Consider the following 21,848-nt stretch of genomic DNA (forward strand, 5'->3'; position numbering starts at 1 on the left):
TGTAAGTAATAAATAGATTAATTGTAACATGCCATTTTCTAGATATTACTAGTTCCATTGATTGAAGAAAATTATTATCAGTATTATTGCTAGCACTAGCATCCTGGTTACTTTGTAATTTTTCTAATTTATCAATTCTTTGATTATTTATTAATTGATCCTTTTTTATTTTGGATATATCCTGTTTTAGAGATTGAATTTCATCTTGTAAGTCCTGTACTGTAGGTATATTAGTAGAATTTTTATTTCTTCTTTCTCTTAACATATTATGTACATTTTTCATTGAATAAATTCCTTCTTCTTTTATATTATGTTCCTTGATAGTTAAATTTTCTAGTATCTTCTGCCTTATTTCTGGATCATTTACTTCTTTTAATAAGTCTGCAATATCATTACTAATTACATTTATGGTTAAATCTTCTTTAAATTGAGATTGGATTAGATATAATTGATGATCCATGTTACATGAACATTGTTCTAGATTATCACAATTACATTCAATTTCTTCAGAATCTGAATTAGAATCATAATCTGTTATGTTGATATCAGAATTATTGTCTGAGATTTCCTCTCCGTCTGACGAATTATCTATTAAATTTATTAATTGAAGTTTTATGTCCTCACTTATATCCATATTATTAATTTGTTTCTTTATTTTTTTATTTCTGCATTTATTAGCATAATGAGCAGTTTTTCCACATGAAAAGCAAGTAGGAGGTTTTTTATTTTCCTTTTTAATAAATTTCTTTTTTATGTGTTTATCTTTTCTATTAAAATCGTTATGTTTTCTCTTATAAAATCTTTTTTTCTGTTGGAATTCTTTTCTCTGTTTCTTCTTATTTTTACTGGTTTCTATTCCGAACTGATCACAAAATTCTCCTAATTGTCTTTTTTCATTAAGATGTTGGGGTTTTATTTGATGGTTGAGTTTTATTTCACTACATAGGGCCAAACCTTCCTGGATACAAGTTCCTATTAATTTTCCATATGTGTAATCTTCGTAAGGAATTGTATTATCTATTCTTAGTTGGTTTTTAACTCTTTCAGCAAAAAGATTTGGCAAACCATCTATGAATTTTTATTTCCAATAAACACTATTACAATCATTAAGCTCCATAACTCTACTTAAAAAAGTATCCTTATACCATCGAAAGGACATAAGAGTTTTACAAAATAATCCATTTAATAAGGTACGAATGTTTTCAGAATTATCTGACCATCTTCCTGTAAAATGTTCTATTATGGTACAAGTAAGAGTGTATACCACATTGGGAGTAGTAATTCCATTTTCTGTTTTTACTGTATTAAGAATAGCTTGTTGAGTTTTTTCATCAACATAATTGTCCCACCAGCCTTTTAATTGGCCAGTGAATCCGGCAATTAGCATGTTGGCTACTTGTTTATCACTATTTCCTTTATTTTTAGCAATGGTGCTATACATTAACATTCTATGAATCATACTATATATTTGTCTTTCAGTATATCCATCTAGATTCCATTCATAAACATTTTTACCACTGTAACTATTATTAATTTCATATTCTTGTTCCTCGTGTAGGACATCTTGGGGACTTGGTCTTGGATAATAATATAATCTTTGGACAGGCTTTCTAGCAAATTTACTGTCGTAGTTATTAATTTTATTTATTTGGGCCTCATCTATGTCTGACTCATCATCCGAGTCTTTATTTATGGTATTAATATGTAGTTTTTTCATTTGTTCTTGTATAATATCTAGCATATAATCGTAGTTTTTTAATTTATAACCAGCAATATTCGGTGGTGGTTGAATAGTAGCATTTATTTGTTTTTCTTTCTCTTTTCCTTTTATTATTATCTCTTTCTGACTATTTATTTTTTCTATTTTTTTATGTAAATCCATTAATTGTTCTCCTATTATTATAGAATATAAATTATGGAAATTTAATTGTTGGATCATACTATTAATATGATTTATATCTACAGTAGGAGTCTTTTCTTCAAAAAGTTTTTGATAAGCTGAAAATTTTATGGTAACGTTGTTATTTGTAATTGTAAAAGGGATTTGAGGTGGAAATATGCTTGTTATTATCTTATCTCCTGATAGAGTATAATCTCTTTCTATGTTGTGAATATCATGTAGAAAAGTATAAGTAAACCAAGGAATAAAATGTATAATCTGATTTATAGAGGATAAATGTTCATAAAATGTATTTTGTATCTCTTGTAACTCCTCTTTAGAATAATTGTTAAATAACCAATCTTTAAAAAATGTCCATTTAGTTGAATAAAATTCTTCTGAAATAATTTTTCTTGCCTGAGAACCAGGGCTAAAATCTATTTTTTCGTCTAAATCCATTAAACTGTAAAATTCATTTCAGAAGGAGTAGATGCCTCCGCCTCATACACAATATCATCATGTATATTTAGATTATTTATTTTTCTGATATCAACAGAAGCACGAGTAGAGGGGACTTCTACATTATAATCTAATGGTGATATGTATCAATGTGAAGATCTTGCCGATCTTGTTCGTTTTATTAGGTTGTGTTCATATTCTATTTCCTTGTTAAATTCTATAGTAACGGCCCCATCAGAAGTTTGTATAATACTTTCTATATTATTATTTATTAAAGGCGTGGGTGGTATATTATCTTCTAAAATCCAGTGTTGGGGAAATTTAATTTCATCCCATTTTATGGCTTTTCTAGTTGTAATTTTTGACATATCAAAATTACTTTCTATTAAAATTGTTTCATTTATAGGTTTATTTACTTTCTTACATTTAGGATTCATCGTTTTTAATGGTTTAAAATATATACGATAACATATACATATTACTTCCGATCCTGGTAAATAATTATAACCATGAGTTTTGACATTTAATGTTAATGCTTGAAAAATATTCTTATCTGACAAAGAAAGTTGTAAATTTGGGTAAACATTAAAATATACTGGTCCATGAGACAAACTAGATTCTATTATACCCATTAAAGATTGTTTCCAATTTTTATTTCTAGCGTCCCTAAGAACTGCTAAAAAACTTTCAGGTAATCCTTGTAATGTTAATGGTTTAAAAGCAATTTGCACTAAACCAATATGCAAGTAATTATAAATATGTTTGTATTTATTAATATCTTGTGGAGTTATTAACTGAACTGTCATGTCATCTTCATTCATAGTTAAATTCTCTTCTGTAGTTTTAACAGTTTGGATAAAACCTAATTCTTCAAAAGTTCCTAATTCATAAATGAATTTAGGTTTGATACTAGGAATAGTCCATTTATTAAGAAGGTCTAAATTTTTTTGTATTTCATATTCTTCTATTAACTGGTTCTTAATCAATTGTTTATTACTATTTTTAAATGTATTGAATATACTCATAAAAAAATCGAATTAATATCACATAGTATTTCATGGCTCTGATACCATGTTTCATGCAGGACCATAACGATATGAGTATTTTATTTCGGACCATGTTTCAGGACCATAACGATATGAGTAAAATTTTTAGACCAAACAAAATAAAATAAGAAAATTTTAAAATATTTAGAAGAGTCAGGCGGGCTAGGCGAGTCAATGAGTAAAACGCCCTAAATTTAATTGTTGGATCATACTATTAATATGATTTATATCTACAGTAGGAGTCTTTTCTTCAAAAAGTTTTTGATAAACTGAAAATTTTATGGTAATGTTGTTATTTGTAATTGTAAAAGGGATTTGAGGTGGAAATATGCTTGTTATTATCTTATCTCCTGATAGAGTATAATCTCTTTCTATGTTGTGAATATCATGTAGAAAAGTATAAGTAAACCAAGGAATAAAATGTATAATCTGATTTATAGAGGATAAATGTTCATAAAATGTATTTTGTATCTCTTGTAACTCCTCTTTAGAATAATTTTTAAATAACCAATCTTTAAAAAATGTCCATTTAGTTGAATAAAATTCTTCTGAAATAATTTTTCTTGCCTGAGAACCAGGGCTAAAATCTATTTTTTCGTCTAAATCCATTAAACTGTAAAATTCATTTCAGAAGGAGTAGATGCCTCCGCCTCATACACAATATCATCATGTATATTTAGATTATTTATTTTTCTGATATCAACAGAACCACGAGTAGAGGGGACTTCTACATTATAATCTAATGGTGATATGTATCAATGTGAAGATCTTGCCGATCTTGTTCGTTTTATTAGGTTATGTTCATATTCTATTTCCTTGTTAAATTCTATAGTAACGGCCCCATCAGAAGTTTGTATAATACTTTCTATATTATTATTTATTAAAGGCGTGGGTGGTATATTATCTTCTAAAATCCAGTGTTGGGGAAATTTTATTTCATCCCATTTTATGGCTTTTCTGTTTCATGCAGGACCATAACGATATGAGTATTTTATTTCGGACCATGTTTCAGGACCATAACGATATGAGTAAAATTTTTAGACCAAACAAAATAAAATAAGAAAATTTTAAAATATTTAGAAGAGTCAGGCGGGCTAGGTGAGTCAATGAGTAAAACGCCCTAAAACAACACCGTGGTTATAAAAGCAGGGCTAAAACACGACTTTGCCTTTTTCTCCAGATATTATTGAAGCAAGGGAATCAAACAAAGAGTCATTTCTACTTTTCTAAAAGCTGTTTGCCAATGCTAAATGTAATAATTTAGGTTTTGTTTGTTTTTTTGTGGCCTCCTGATCTATTTAAGTAGCCTCTCTCTTATGTTTGAGACAGGCCTTGAGCCATTTCTATATTTCTCTCTTGTAATCTACTCTTGTAAAAAATCCTTCCGCAATAAATAGTTTTAAATAAATTTGGAGTATCAAAGTTTTACTACAAGACAATCTTGATTTCACCTTTCTGGTTAGTCTACTTCCTTATACGTTATTTTATTTGTAAGCCTAATGCAAGGCTAATTCGTTAATATCACATAGTATCCTCATGGAAGCAGTATTATGATCAGCAAATCATAATCAGATATGAGTAAATCAGATATCAGTTAAAAAAAAAAAAAAGAGTCTGGAGTAAAAGGCAAAGTCGTGTTTTAGCCCTGCTTTTATAACCACGGTGTTGTTTTAGGGCGTTTTACTCATTGACTCGCCTAGCCCGCCTGACTCTTCTAAATATTTTAAAATTTTCTTATTTTATTTTGTTTGGTCTAAAAATTTTACTCATATCGTTATGGTCCTAAAACATGGTCCGAAATAAAATACTCATATCGTTATGGTCCTGCACGAAACATGGTATCAGAGCCATGAAATACTATGTGATATTAATTCGATTTTTTTATGAGTATATTCAATAGATTTAAAAACAGTAATAAACAATTGATTAAGAACCAGTTAATAGAAGAATATGAAATACCAAAAAATTTAGACCTTCTTAATAAATGGTCCTGCATGAAACATGGTATCAGGACCATAATGATATGAGTATTTTATTTCGGACCATGTTTCAGGACCATAACGATATGAGTAAAATTTTTAGACCAAACAAAATAAAATAAGAAAATTTTAAAATATTTAGAAGAGTCAGGCAGGCTAGGCGAGTCAATGAGTAAAACGCCCTAAAACAACACCGTGGTTATAAAAGCAGGGCTAAAACACGACTTTGCCTTTTTCTCCAGACTTTTTTTTTTTTTTTTTTTTTTTACTGATATCTGATTTACTCATATCTGATTATGATTTGCTGATCATAATACTACTTCCATGAGGATACTATGTGATATTAACGAATTAGCCTTGCATTAGGCTTACAAATAAAAGAAAGTATAAGGAAGTAGACTAACCAGAAAGGTGAATCCAAGATTGTCTTGTAGTGAAACTTTGATACTCCAAATTTATTTAAAACTATTTATTGTAGAAGGATTTTTTATAAGAGTAGATTACAAGAGAGAAATATAGAAATGGCTCCAAGCCTCTCTCAAACATAAGAGAGAGGCTACTTAAATAGATCAGGAGGCCACAAAAAAACAAACAAAACCTAAATTATTACATTTACCATTGGCAAACAGCTTTTAAAAAAGTAGAAATGACTCTTTGTTTGATTCCCTTGCTTTAATAATATCTGACGAATATTATTCTTTGTCTTCAATAATTTTTGAAGAATATCATCCTCTTTTATTTTGGTCCATCCACCTGTCACCTTGAGTCTATTGTGGTGCTGTCCTTTTTGTCTTGGAAAGATTCTTTCTTTGAGTGATTGATTCCTCAATCATGTCAATCATGCAATCAATGGGGAGGTCTTCTTCTGGAAATCCTTCATCATCTGGCTGGGATTCTCCCGCTAAAAACTGTGTTTGGCTGTGGTTGTCAACTGACATATTATCTGAAATATCTTCACTTGAACCTTCATTTTTTGCATTTTCATGTTTTGTAAACCTTTTAAGGTTTTCTTTTAATTCAGAACAGTATAACCTGAATGACTTGATTATTTCTTCTTTAGTTAGATTGACCTTTTGAGAAGTTGAGGGGGCTGCTTCTGTCGAGGAGGCTATTTCCGAGAATTTTTTCTGGTCTTGGTATTTCTTAATTTGCTGATTGATATGATCAATTGTTTCCTGTGCGTTAAGAATTTTTGTTTCTGGATTTTTATGAAGCATTTTAGGCTAGAATTTGGTAAAATATGACCTTTGTAGAGAAGGAAATTTGGAGGGAGTATAATCCACATGTGGGGACCATTTCCAAATCCACGGAATAGAAAATTCCATGAAAAAATGCATGGAAGATATTGCTTCCAACCCTTCTGATTTCAAAGGAACGGCTTGGTTTTGGTATCTAGGAAAGACACGTAACCATTCCCCATATAATTTTCTAAATGGTTCCTCAGGGAGAATATCTATACTTGGGCCATATGAGATCCACCAATTACTGAACCAATTTGGTATATCTTTACTTTGGTTATAAACCTTTTCACATACTTTAAAGAACCAAGTATGTTTTCTTTGAGGGTTCTCATATAGGAAGGCTTTATGAAAGCTTTCAATATAATCCCAGTATGTAAATTTCATTGGTATCTTCGAAGGAGGGAGTATAAACTCTTTTTCTTTAAGGGTACTCAATCCCCATTCCTCAGGTGATATGATCTTTTTGATAATGGCTTTGCTAAAATTGTAAACACTGGTATTACCTCCGGATGTAAAATGAGAAAATTCAACTGATCCAGTTATTTTCAAAATATTCTCATAATATAATCTTTGTTTATAAGAATATCCAGCGTATGTTGCTGTATCCAAGTATCTTGTCATTAAAAACCATGGATCATCATTATTTTCTAAATAAAGCATTATATCTTTATGTTCTAAGATAATAATAGTATCTCTATGAGATGATTCCTTATATTCAAAATTATCGTTGATGGTTTCACCATCTGTGATCATTTGGGCGAAGCAAGGAATGTTTTCCTTTTTTGATTCTAAAAATGCTTTAAACTCCTCATATAATGGGCTTCCGGGAATTGGAAGAGACTGATTATCTGCTTGTGACGAATTTCCAGTTCTATAAGAACTGCTTGAAGCCGCAGGATTTCCTCGGCCTCTACCATAACCACCCCTGTATGAAGGATGGCCTCTTCCTCGATTGGAATTCATCCTGCAAATTAGCATGTAGTTTCTGAGATTTTCTTATGAAGATATTTGAACATAATGTTATATCGTTTCATGTCAGTTCTTGTTATTGGTCTATCTTTATCTTTTTTACTTCATTTGATAAATGATTCTAAGACCCTGATATGTTTACAATGAAGATTATTCTTTACTTGTAATCTTGAGTCACCCATAAGAAATTTACCTGAAAATGTCAATTTGAGAGTAATATAAGTTTGTTCTCAAGATTTTTGAGCTGAATTCTTAAACCAATTAATCTTAAATTTATTACTGTTCTCCTGAAATATGGTTCATTTGTTAAGTTGGTTAATTCAATTTCCGCTTTATTAATTAAATTGTTTGTATTAAGGATATCATAAGATAACTGTCTTAGTTGGCTATAACTCATTCAGAAATTCTCTAGTTAAAAAATTGGGAAGACTATTATCACTTCCTTTTTTGTATTGAATTTCAAAATCAAAACATGCTAATGTAGCTTGCCATCTGGTAAACATTTGTTTAGAAACATCATGTTTGAAGTCTTTATTAAACATGAATTTAGCTGCCTGACAATCTGTTTTTATAATGAAATGTTAATTATATAAATCATCTTGAAATTTAAGAATACATTTTACTAATGCTAAAATTTCTTTAGCAGTAGTAGAATAATTCTTTTGACTAGGAGTCCACTTCCAAGAATGAAACCTGACTAAAAATTCATGCTTATTGTTAGGGTGAATTTGTTTTAAAATTCCTCCAAACCCTATTTCAGAGGCATCTGTTTCAACTATCTTTTCCCAATTAGGATTAGCCAAAGATAAGCATGGTAGATTTTTAACTTTGTCTTTTATTCTTTTAACCACTTGGGTATGATTACTAGTCCAAGCACCAGGGTTCTTTTTCAACCTGTCATAAAGAATTGCACTATCGGTTGATAAATCTTTATAAAAAGTGATATATAATTCAGGCTACCTAAAAATCTTTGTAGCTGAGTCTTATCTTTTATTTCATCTGGGAATTTTGCAGCAAAATCTATACTTCTTTGTATAGGGATGACTTGTCCCTTTTCAATATTATGACCCAAAAATCTTACCTTTAAAAACTACGATTATATGCTAGAAATTATACAAGAACAAATGAAAAAACTACATATTAATACCATAAATAAAGACTCGGATGATGAGTCAGACATAGATGAGGCCCAAATAAATAAAATTAATAATTACGACGGTAAATTTGCTAGAAAGCCTGTCCAAAGATTATATTATTATCCAAGACCAAGTCCCCAAGATGTCCTACACGAGGAACAAGAATATGAAATTAATAATAGTTACAGTGGTAAAAATGTTTATGAATGGAATCTAGATGGATATACTGAAAGACAAATATATAATATGATTCATAGAATGTTAATGTATAGCACAATTGCTAAAAATACAGGAAATAGTGATAAAAAAGTAGCTAACATGCTAATTGCCGGATTCACTGGCCAATTAAAAGGCTGGTGGGATAATTATGTTGATGAAAAAACTCAACAAGCTATTCTTAATACAGTAAAAACAGAAAATGGAATAACTACTCCCAATGTGGTATACACTCTTACTTGTACCATAATAGAACATTTTACAGGAAGATGGTCAGATAATTCTGAAAACATTCGTACCTTATGAAATGGATTATTTTGTAAAACTCTTACGTCCTTTCGATGGTATAAGGATACTTTTTTAAGTAGAGTTATGGAGCTTAATGATTGTAATAGTGTTTATTGGAAATCAAAATTCATAGATGGTTTGCCAAATCTTTTTGCTGAAAGAGTTAAAAACCAACTAAGAATAGATAATACAATTCCTTACGAAGATTACACATATGGAGAATTAATAGGAACTTGTATCCAGGAAGGTTTGGCCCTATGTAGTGAAATAAAACTCAACCATCAAATAAAAACCCAACATCTTAATGAAAAAAGACAATTAGGAGACTTTTGTGATCAGTTCGGAATAGAAACCAGTAAAAATAAGAAGAAACAGAGAAAAGAATTCCAACAGAAAAAAAGATTTTATAAGAGAAAACATAACGATTTTAATAGAAAAGATAAACACATAAAAAAGAAATTTATTAAAAAGGAAAATAAAAAACCTCCTACTTGCTTTTCATGTGGAAAAACTGGGCATTATGCTAATAAATGCAAAAATAAAAAAATAAAGAAACAAATTAATAATATGGATATAAGTGAGGACATAAAACTTCAATTAATAAATTTAATAGATAATTCGTCAGACGGAGAGGAAATCTCAGACAATAATTCTGATATCAACATAACAGATTATGATTCTAATTCAGATTCTGAAGAAATTGAATGTAATTGTGATAATCTAGAACAATGTTCATGTAACATGGATCATCAATTATATCTAATCCAATCTCAATTTAAAGAAGATTTAACCATAAATGTAATTAGTAATGATATTGCAGACTTATTAAAAGAAGTAAATGATCCAGAAATAAGGCAGAAGATACTAGAAAAATTAGCTATCAAAGAGTTACATACACTAAGTTCTCAAGAGCTTAGCAAGTTAATTAGGGATGCAGACAATGATACTATTCAATGGACTACCAGCACTGGATCTTCAAATCAAATCGATGTGGAAGCCCTAGCAAGAAATTTTGTGATTCACCTAATTGCAAAACTTTTGTCTTCTAAGAGAGATGAAGAACTCTTCAGATACTTGTTAGGTGGTATTCGACTATTACATTCCCTGTGTGATCTTGCACCCCGCAACAACAAACTTGAACAGATTTTGCTTGATGATCTGAAAATATCTGAACAGATGCTTGATTTGATCTTTTACCTAATCACTGTTCTTGCTAGCTTTAAAAAGGAAAGTCAACTTGCTCTGGTGCATTCAGCACTGTTGGCCTGCAGTCTGTATCTGTTAACAACCTTTATTTCTTCACAATGGAATGAACTTGCACTAGTCCTTCTTTCACACCCTAAGGTTGATATATTTTTGCCTGTAGCTTTTGCTGCTGTCCACATAGACATTCAGTTTCTTCAAGTGAGGTTGTCTCAGTTTACTGATACTGGCATGCGGTCAAATCTTGCTGAAGTCAACCGTCTGTGTTAGCATTGTGAAGCTTCACTTCAATTTCTTCAGTCACTTTGCCAACAAAGATTCTTTCGTGAGCGCCTCGTTAAAAATAAGGAACTATGCGGAGAAGGTGGCATACTTTTATTGGCTCATGACATCATGAAATTACCATTCTGTGAAGAATCGTATCTTATGGTTGTTGTTTCCAGGCTAAAGTCAAAAGTCTTGTCTATTCTACTGCATCTTTGTGAAGTAGAAAGCGTCTCTTTCTTGGATGTGGCTGCCAGCACTACTGCGGGTTTGACTTTAGCAAAGTCAACTATATTCCAGGTTCTTGAATTGTTGAAGACAATGTTTCGTGGAGATCTGAATGGGCTTGATGCTTTCTCTGACAAAACCTATCCACGTGGACTTCTGCAACTTAATGCAATGCAATTAACAGACATTCTCTCTGATGATTCTAACTTTAAATCTTACATCACCATGAACTTTACTGAAGTTCTGACAACAATATTTTTGCTACCACATGCGGAGTTCCTGTCTAGTTGGTGCTCCTCTGAGTCTCGGCTTTCAGAAGAAGATGCAACTCTGGATTATGATTCGTTGGCAGCAGCCGGATGGGTTTTGGGTGTGCTGACATCATCAGATGTTCCGGAATCTACTTTTAATGCGTGTCGTGTTTCTCGGACTTCTTATGCGTTTCAGAGAACATCTTTACTTGTTAAAGTTGTAGCAAATCTCACTTGTTTTATTCCGGATTTATGTAAAGAGGAGAAGGATCTCTTCCTTAATACATTCCTGCAGTGCTTGCAGAAGGAAATTCCTAATTTACCATATGGAGTTTCTAATGATGCTGGAGCTAAAAAGGCTGATGTCATTAGCCAAAACCTGCGTTCCCTATTGGTTCATGCAAAATCATTAATTCCTGGATTCCTTAATCAGGATGATGTACAGCTGTTTAGGGTATTCATTTCTCAGCTGGATCCACTAATTACTCCAGAATCCAATATCGACAAAACCGAAGAGGGTAACGCTGGGAATCAAGGATCTCCAAATCCACATGGAAACGAGAACAAGGGCGTTTCTGACAATTCAGTTGTGGAAGAACTGAACCAGTTAAATATAGATCCATCTAACGCTTTAGTTAGGCAAGAACACCGGATTGATTTGCCTCAAAGTTTTAATGCTAGGGTTTTTCATGAAAGCGAAGGAGATGGTCAAAACATTGAAACAAATGGATTGGATTCAAATGGCATGGCAAGTGAGGAAAAACAGCTGAGAAAAAGGAAACGCAACATAATGAATCACATGCAAGTAACCATGATTGAACAAGCTTTACAGAATGAGCCTGACATGCAGAGGAAAGCTGCCTCAATTCAAATATGGGCTGATAAACTTAGTCTTCATGGTTCTGAAATTTCTGCCTCGCAGCTCAAGAATTGGTTGAATAACCGTAAGGCGAAACTAGCACGTGCGGCTGCTAAGGATGCGCGTGTGGCTTCAGGCGGGGAGAAGCAAGGTGGGGGGTCAGGAACGGACCCGGTTTCCGACACGCCGAAGAGTCTTGATGAGTTCTTTGACCAGGCTCCATCTGGTTCTGGTGGTCAAGGTCAAGGAAGTCAACACAACAGAAACTTGGAAGCCCAATATGTTATGCATACAGATGGAGAAAAGAATATGAAATACCAAAAAATTTAGACCTTCTTAATAAATGGACTATTCCTAGTATCAAACCTAAATTCATTTATGAATTAGGAACTTTTGAAGAATTAGGTTTTATCCAAACTTTTAAAACTATAGAAGAGAATTTAACTATGAATGAAGATGACATGACAGTTCAGTTAATAACTCCACAAGATATTAATAAATACAAACATATTTATAATTACTTGCATATTGGTTTAGTGCAAATTGCTTTTAAACCATTAACATTACAAGGATTACCTGAAAGACAAATATATAATATGATTCATAGAATGTTAATGTATAGCACAATTGCTAAAAATACAGGAAATAGTGATAAACAAGTAGCTAACATGCTAATTGCCGGATTCACCAGCCAATTAAAAGGCTGGTGGGACAATTATGTTGATGAAAAAACTCAACAAGCTATTCTTAATACAGTAAAAACAGAAAATGGAGTAACTACTCCCAATGTGGTATACACTCTTACTTGTACCATAATAGAACATTTTACAGGAAGATGGTCAGATAATTCTGAAAACATTCGTACCTTATTAAATGGATTATTTTGTAAAACTCTTACGTCCTTTCGATGGTATAAGGATACTTTTTTAAGTAGAGTTATGGAGCTTAATGATTGTAATAGTGTTTATTGGAAATCAAAATTCATAGATGGTTTGCCAAATCTTTTTGCTGAAAGAGTTAAAAACCAACTAAGAATAGATAATACAATTCCTTACGAAGATTACACATATGGAAAATTAATAGGAACTTGTATCCAGGAAGGTTTGGCCCTATGTAGTGAAATAAAACTCAACCATCAAATAAAAACCCAACATCTTAATGAAAAAAGACAATTAGGAGACTTTTGTGATCAGTTCGGAATAGAAACCAGTAAAAATAAGAAGAAACAGAGAAAAGAATTCCAACAGAAAAAAAGATTTTATAAGAGAAAACATAACGATTTTAATAGAAAAGATAAACACATAAAAAAGAAATTTATTAAAAAGGAAAATAAAAAACCTCCTACTTGCTTTTCATGTGGAAAAAACTGGTCATTATGCTAATAAATGCAGAAATAAAAAAATAAAAAAACAAATTAATAATATGGATATAAGTGAGGACATAAAACTTCAATTAATAAATTTAATAGATAATTCGTCAGACGGAGAGGAAATCTCAGACAATAATTTTGATATCAACATAACAGATTATGATTCTAATTCAGATTCTGAAGAAATTGAATGTAATTGTGATAATCTAGAACAATGTTCATGTAACATGGATCATCAATTATATCTAATCCAATCTCAATTTAAAGAAGATTTAACCATAAATGTAATTAGTAATGATATTGCAGACTTATTAAAAGAAGTAAATGATCCAGAAATAAGGCAGAAGATACTAGAAAAATTAGCTATCAAAGAGTTACATACACTAAGTTCTCAAGAGCTTAGCAAGTTAATTAGGGATGCAGACAATGATACTATTCAATGGACTACCAGCACTGGATCTTCAAATCAGATCGATGTGGAAGCCCTAGCAAGAAATTTTGTGATTCACCTAATTGCAAAACTTTTGTCTTCTAAGAGAGATGAAGAACTCTTCAGGTACTTGTTAGGTGGTATTCGACTATTACATTCCCTGTGTGATCTTGCACCCCGCAACAACAAACTTGAACAGATTTTGCTTGATGATCTGAAAATATCTGAACAGATGCTTGATTTGATCTTTTACCTAATCACTATTCTTGCTAGCTTTAAAAAGGAAAGTCAACTTGCTCTGGTGCATTCAGCACTGTTGGCCTGCAGTTTGTATCTGTTAACAGCCTTTATTTCTTCACAATGGAATGAACTTGCACTAGTCCTTCTTGCACACCCTAAGGTTGATATATTTTTGCCTGTAGCTTTTGCTGCTGTCCACATAGACATTCAGTTTCTTCAAGTGAGGTTGTCTCAGTTTACTGATACTGGCATGCGGTCAAATCTTGCTGAAGTCAACCGTCTGTGTTAGCATTGTGAAGCTTCACTTCAATTTCTCCAGTCACTTTGCCAACAAAGATTCTTTCGTGAGCGCCTCGTTAAAAATAAGGAACTATGCGGAGAAGGTGGCATACTTTTATTGGCTCATGACATCATGAAATTACCATTCTGTGAAGAATCGTATCTTATGGCTGTTGTTTCCAGGCTAAAGTCAAAAGTCTTGTCTATTCTACTGCATCTTTGTGAAGTAGAAAGCGTCTCTTTCTTGGATGTGGCTGCCAGCACTACTGCGGGTTTGACTTTAGCAAAGTCAACTATATTCCAGGTTCTTGAATTGTTGAAGACAATGTTTCGTGGAGATCTGAATGGGCTTGCTGCTTTCTCTGACAAAACCTATCCACGTGGACTTCTGCAACTTAATGCAATGCAATTAACAGACATTCTCTCTGATGATTCTAACTTTAAATCTTACATCACCATGAACTTTACTGAAGTTCTGACAACAATATTTTTGCTACCACATGCGGAGTTCCTGTCTAGTTGGTGCTCCTCTGAGTCTCGGATTTCAGAAGAAGATGCAACTCTGGATTATGATTCGTTGGCAGCAGCCGGATGGGTTTTGGGTGTGCTGACATCATCAGATGTTCCGGAATCTACTTTTAATGCGTGTCGTGTTTCTCGGACTTCTTATGCGTTTCAGAGAACATCTTTACTTGTTAAAGTTGTAGCAAATCTCACTTGTTTTATTCCGGATTTATGTAAAGAGGAGAAGGATCTCTTCCTTAATACATTCCTGCAGTGCTTGCAGAAGGAAATTCCTAATTTACCATATGGAGTTTCTAATGATGCTGGAGCTAAAAAGGCTGCTGTCATTAGCCAAAACCTGCGTTCCCTATTGGTTCATGCAGAATCATTAATTCCTGGATTCCTTAATCAGGATGATGTACAGCTGTTTAGAGTATTCATTTCTCAGCTGGATCCACTAATTACTCCAGAATCCAATATCGACAAAACCGAAGAGGGTAACGCTGGGAATCAAGGATCTCCAAATCCACATGGAAACGAGAACAAGGGCGTTTCTGACAATTCAGTTGTGGAAGAACTGAACCAGTTAAATATAGATCCATCTAACGCTTTAGTTAGGCAAGAACACCGGATTGATTTGCCTCAAAGTTTTAATGCTAGGGTTTTTCATGAAAGCGAAGGAGATGGTCAAAACATTGAAACAAATGGATTGGATTCAAATGGCATGGCAAGTGAGGAAAAACAGCTGAGAAAAAGGAAACGCAACATAATGAACCACATGCAAGTAACCATGATTGAACAAGCTTTACAGAATGAGCCTGACATGCAGAGGAAAGCTGCCTCAATTCAAATATGGGCTGATAAACTTAGTCTTCATGGTTCTGAAATTTCTGCCTCGCAGCTCAAGAATTGGTTGAATAACCGTAAGGCGAAACTAGCACGTGCGGCTGCTAAGGATGCGCGTGTGGCTTCAGGCGGGGAGAAGCAAGGTGGGGGGTCAGGAACGGACCCGGTTTCCGACACGCCGGAGAGTCCTGATGAGTTCTTTGACCAGGCTCCATCTGGTTCTGGTGGTCAAGGTCAAGGAAGTCAACACAACAGAAACTTGGAAGCCCAATATGTTATGCATACAGATGGAGAAAAGAATATGAAATACCAAAAAATTTAGACCTTCTTAATAAATGGACTATTCCTAGTATCAAACCTAAATTCATTTATGAATTAGGAACTTTTGAAGAATTAGGTTTTATCCAAACTGTTAAAACTACAGAAGAGAATTTAACTATGAATGAAGATGACATGACAGTTCAGTTAATAACTCCACAAGATATTAATAAATACAAACATATTTATAATTACTTGCATATTGGTTTAGTGCAAATTGCTTTTAAACCATTAACATTACAAGGATTACCTGAAAGACAAATATATAATATGATTCATAGAATGTTAATGTATAGCACAATTGCTAAAAATACAGGAAATAGTGATAAAAAAGTAGCTAACATGCTAATTGCCGGATTCACTGGCCAATTAAAAGGCTGGTGGGATAATTATGTTGATGAAAAAACTCAACAAGCTATTCTTAATACAGTAAAAACAGAAAATGGAATAACTACTCCCAATGTGGTATACACTCTTACTTGTACCATAATAGAACAATTTACAGGAAGATGGTCAGATAATTCTGAAAACATTCGTACCTTATTAAATGGATTATTTTGTAAAACTCTTACGTCCTTTCGATGGTATAAGGATACTTTTTTAAGTAGAGTTATGGAGCTTAATGATTGTAATAGTGTTTATTGGAAATCAAAATTCATAGATGGTTTGCCAAATCTTTTTGCTGAAAGAGTTAAAAACCAACTAAGAATAGATAATACAATTCCTTACGAAGATTACACATATGGAAAATTAATAGGAACTTGTATCCAGGAAGGTTTGGCCCTATGTAGTGAAATAAAACTCAACCATCAAATAAAAACCCAACATCTTAATGAAAAAAGACAATTAGGAGACTTTTGTGATCAGTTCGGAATAGAAACCAGTAAAAATAAGAAGAAACAGAGAAAAGAATTCCAACAGAAAAAAAGATTTTATAAGAGAAAACATAACGATTTTAATAGAAAAGATAAACACATAAAAAAGAAATTTATTAAAAAGGAAAATAAAAAACCTCCTACTTGCTTTTCATGTGGAAAAACTGGGCATTATGCTAATAAATGCAAAAATAAAAAAATAAAGAAACAAATTAATAATATGGATATAAGTGAGGACATAAAACTTCAATTAATAAATTTAATAGATAATTCGTCAGACGGAGAGGAAATCTCAGACAATAATTCTGATATCAACATAACAGATTATGATTCTAATTCAGATTCTGAAGAAATTGAATGTAATTGTGATAATCTAGAACAATGTTCATGTAACATGGATCATCAATTATATCTAATCCAATCTCAATTTAAAGAAGATTTAACCATAAATGTAATTAGTAATGATATTGCAGACTTATTAAAAGAAGTAAATGATCCAGAAATAAGGCAGAAGATACTAGAAAATTTAACTATCAAGGAACATAATATAAAAGAAGAAGGAATTTATTCAATGAAAAATGTACATAATATGTTAAGAGAAAGAAGAAATTAAAATTCTACTAATATACCTACAGTACAAGACTTACAAGATGAGATTCAATCTCTAAAACATGATATATCCAAAATAAAAAAGGATCAATTAATAAATAATCAAAGAATTGATAAATTAGAAAAATTACAAAGTAACCAGGATGCTAGTGCTAGCAATAATACTGATAATAATTCTCTTCAATCAATGGAACTAGTAATATCTAGAAAATGGCATGTTACAATTAATCTATTTATTACTTACAACTATCAAAGGAATTTTGTTGCCCTAATAGACAGCGGAGCAGATCTAAATTGCATAAGAGAAGGATTAATACCTACAAAATATTTTCAAAAATCGACACATACGTTAAGAGAAGTATCAGGTTCCAAATTAGATATTAGATATAAACTAACAGATGCAAAAATTTGTACAGAAAATGTCTGCATACCTATTAATTTCACTATAATTAAAAATATGACTAGTAATACAATGATTCTAGGAAATCCCTTTTTGGAAATGATATTACCTCTAACTATTGATAAAAATAAAATTGTAGGATCCTATAAGAATAAACCTGTTATATTAAATTTTGTCTCTGACCCTTACTCTATCTGGATCAATGAGTTAAATTTAAAGAAAAACCAAATAAACTTTCTTAAAGAAGAAATTAGAACGGTTCAAATAGATGAACAGTTAGAACAACCTAAATTACAGGAAAAAATTAAACTTTTAACAAACCAATTTTCCTTAAACATTTGTAATGACCATCCCAATGCTTTTTGGGAAAGAAAAAAAAACATATAGTTATGCTTCCCTATGAGGAAGGTTTCAATGAAAAACAAATTCCTACCAAGGAAAGACCATGTCAAATGAATTTTGAATATTTGAATATATGTAAAAAAGAAATAACTTCATTATTAGATAAAAATTTAATACAACCTTCTAAATCTCCATGGTCATGTACCGCGTTTTATGTTAACAAACATTCAGAACAAGAAAGGGGAGTACCAAGACTTGTTATCAATTATAAGCCACTTAATAAGGTCTTAAAATGGATTAGGTATCCTATTCCTAATAAAAAGGATTTATTAGATCGTTTACATGACTCTTTAATATTCTCAAAGTTTGACTTAAAATCAGGGTATTGGCAAATTCAAATTGATACCAAGGATAGATATAAAACGGCCTTTAATGTTCCTTTTGAACAATACGAATGGAATGTTATGCCATTCGGCCTAAAAAATGCCCCTTCGGAATTTCAAAATATAATGAATGATATATTTAATCCTTATAGCAATTTTATTATTGTTTATATAGATGATATTCTAGTATTCTCAAAAAATATCCAAGAACATTTTGATCATCTGCATACTTTTGAAAAAATAATAATAAATAATGGTCTGGTAATATCACAATCTAAAATGTCGTTATTTCAAACAAAGGTATGATTTTTGGGTCATAATATCAAAAAGGGACAAGTCATCCCTATACAAAGAAGTATAGATTTTGCTGCAAAATTCCCAGATGAAATAAAATATAAGACTCAGCTACAAAGATTTTTAGGTAGCCTAAATTATATATCACCTTTTTATAAAGATTTATCAACCGATAGTGCAATTCTTTATGACAGGTTAAAAAAGAACCCTGGTGCTTGGACTAGTAATCATACCCAAGCGGTTAAAAGAATAAAAGACAAAGTTAAAAATCTACCATGCTTATCTTTGGCTAATCCTAATTGGGAAAAGATAGTTGAAACGGATGCCTCTGAAATAGGGTTTGGAGGAATTTTAAAACAAATTCACCCTAACAATAAGCTTGAATTTTTAGTCAGGTTTCATTCTAGAAAGTGGACTCCTAGTCAAAAGAATTATTCTACTACTGCTAAAGAAATTTTAGCATTAGTAAAATGTATTCTTAAATTTCAAGATGATTTATATAATCAACATTTCATTATAAAAACAGATTGTCAGGCAGCTAAATTCATGTTTAATAAAGACTTCAAACATGATGTTTCTAAACAAATGTTTACCAGATGGCAAGCTACATTAGCATGTTTTGATTTTGAAATTCAATACAAAAAAGGAAGTGATAATAGTCTTCCCATTTTTTAACTAGAGAATTTCTGAATGAGTTATAGCCAACTAAGACAGTTATCTTATGATATCATTAATACAAAAAATTTAATTAATAAAGCGGAAATTGAATTAACCAACTTAACAAATGAACCATATTTCAGGAGAACAGTAATAAATTTAAGATTAATTGGTTTAAGAATTCAGCTCAAAAATCTTGAGAACAAACTTATATTACTCTTAAATTGACATTTTCAGGTAAATTTCTTATGGGTGACTCAAGATTACAAGTAAAGAATAATATTCATTGTAAACATATCAGGGTCTTAGAATCGTTTATCAAACAAAGTAAAAAAGATAAAGATAGACCAATAACAAGAACTGACATGAAACGATATAACATTATGTTCAAATATCTTCATAAGAAAATCTCAGAAACTACATGCTAATTTGCAGGATGAATTCCAATCGAGGAAGAGGCCATCCTTCATACAGGGGTGGTTATGGTAGAGGCCGAGGAAATCCTGCGGCTTCAAGCAGTTCTTATAGAACTGGAAATTCGTCACAAGCAGATAGTCAGTCTCTTCCAATTCCCGGAAGCCCATTATATGAGGAGTTTAAAGCATTTTTAGAATAAAAAAAGGAAAATATTCCTAGCTTCGCCCAAATGATCACAGATGGTGAAACCATCAACGATAATTTTGAATATAAGGAATCATCTCATAGAGATACTATTATCATCTTAGAACATAAAGATATAATGCTTTATTTTGAAAATAATGATGATCCATGGTTTTTAATGACAAGATACTTGGATACAGCAACATACGCTGGATATTCTTATAAACAAAGATTATATTATGAGAATATTTTGAAAATAACTGGATCAGTTGAATTTTCTCATTTTACATCCTGAGGTAATACCAGTGTTTACAATTTTAGCAAAGCCATTATCAAAAAGATCATATCACCTGAGGAATGGGGATTGAGTACCCTTAAAGAAAAAGAGTTTATACTCCCTCCTTCGAAGATACCAATGAAATTTACATACTGGGATTATATTGAAAGCTTTCATAAAGCCTTCCTATATGAGAACCCTCAAAGAAAACATACTTGGTTCTTTAAAGTATGTGAAAAGGTTTATAACCAAAGTAAAGATATACCAAATTGGTTCAGTAATTGGTGGATCTCATATGGCCCAAGTATAGATATTCTCCCTGAGGAACCATTTAGAAAATTATATGGGGAATGGTTACCCGTCTCTCCTAGATACCAAAACCAAGCCGTTCCTTTGAAATGAGAAGGGTTGGAAGCCATATCTTCCATGCATTTTTTCATGGAATTTTCAATTCCGTGGATTTGGAAATGGTCCCCACATGTGGATTATACTCCCTCCAAATTTCCTTCTCTACAAAGGTCATATTTTACTAAATTCTGGTCAAAAATGCTTCATAAAAATCCAGAAACCAAAATTCTTAATGCACAGGAAACAATTGATCATATCAATCAGCAAATTAAGAAATACCAAGACCAGAAAAAAATCTCGGAAATAGCCTCCTCGACAGAAGCAGCCCCCTCAACTTCTCAAAAGGTCAATCTAACTAAAGAAGAAATAATCAAGTCATTCAGGTTATACTGTTCTGAATTAAAAGAAAACCTTAAAATGTTTACAAAACATGAAAATGCAAAAGATGAAGGTTCAAGTGAAGATATTTCAGATAATATGTCAGTTGATAACCACAGCCAAACACAGTTTTTAGGGGGAGAATCCCAGCCAGATGATGAAGGATTTCCAGAAGAAGACATCCCCATTGATTGCATGATTGACATGATTGAGGAATCAATCACTCAAAGAAAGAATCTTTCCAAGACAAAAAGGACAGCACCACAATAGACTCAAGGTGACAGGTGGATGGACCAAAATAAAAGAGGATGATATTCTTCCAAAATTATTGAAGACAAAGAATAATATTCCTCAGATATTATTAAAGCAAGGGAATCAAACAAAGAGTCATTTCTACTTTTCTAAAAGCTGTTTGCCAATGCTAAATGTAATAATTTAGGTTTTGTTTGTTTTTTTGTGGCCTCCGGATCTATTTAAGTAGCCTCTCTCTTATGTTTGAGACAGGCCTGGAGCCATTTCTATATTTCTCTCTTGTAATCTACTCTTGTAAAAAATCCTTCTGCAGTAAATAGTTTTAAATGAAAAAAAAAAAAAAAAGTCCGGAAAAAAGGCAAAGTCGTGTTTTAGCCCAGCTTTTATAACCACGGTGTTGTTTTACGGCGTTTTACTCATTGACTCGCC

At 31.9% G+C, this 21,848-nt stretch overlaps 2 pseudogenes; both read left to right on the forward strand.

The window, feature by feature from the left end:
* The first annotated feature begins 8,973 nt into the window (after nucleotides 1–8,973).
* LOC145029703 (nodulin homeobox-like) lies at nucleotides 8,974–12,348 on the forward strand (annotated as a pseudogene).
* A 116-nt stretch (nucleotides 12,349–12,464) lies between these two features.
* LOC145029704 (nodulin homeobox-like) lies at nucleotides 12,465–16,008 on the forward strand (annotated as a pseudogene).
* Nucleotides 16,009–21,848: the final 5,840 nt, after the last annotated feature.

This window comes from Lactuca saligna, chromosome 2, assembly GCF_052625555.1.
Source record: "Lactuca saligna cultivar CGN05327 chromosome 2, ASM5262555v1, whole genome shotgun sequence".
Taxonomy (NCBI): Eukaryota; Viridiplantae; Streptophyta; class Magnoliopsida; order Asterales; family Asteraceae; genus Lactuca; species Lactuca saligna.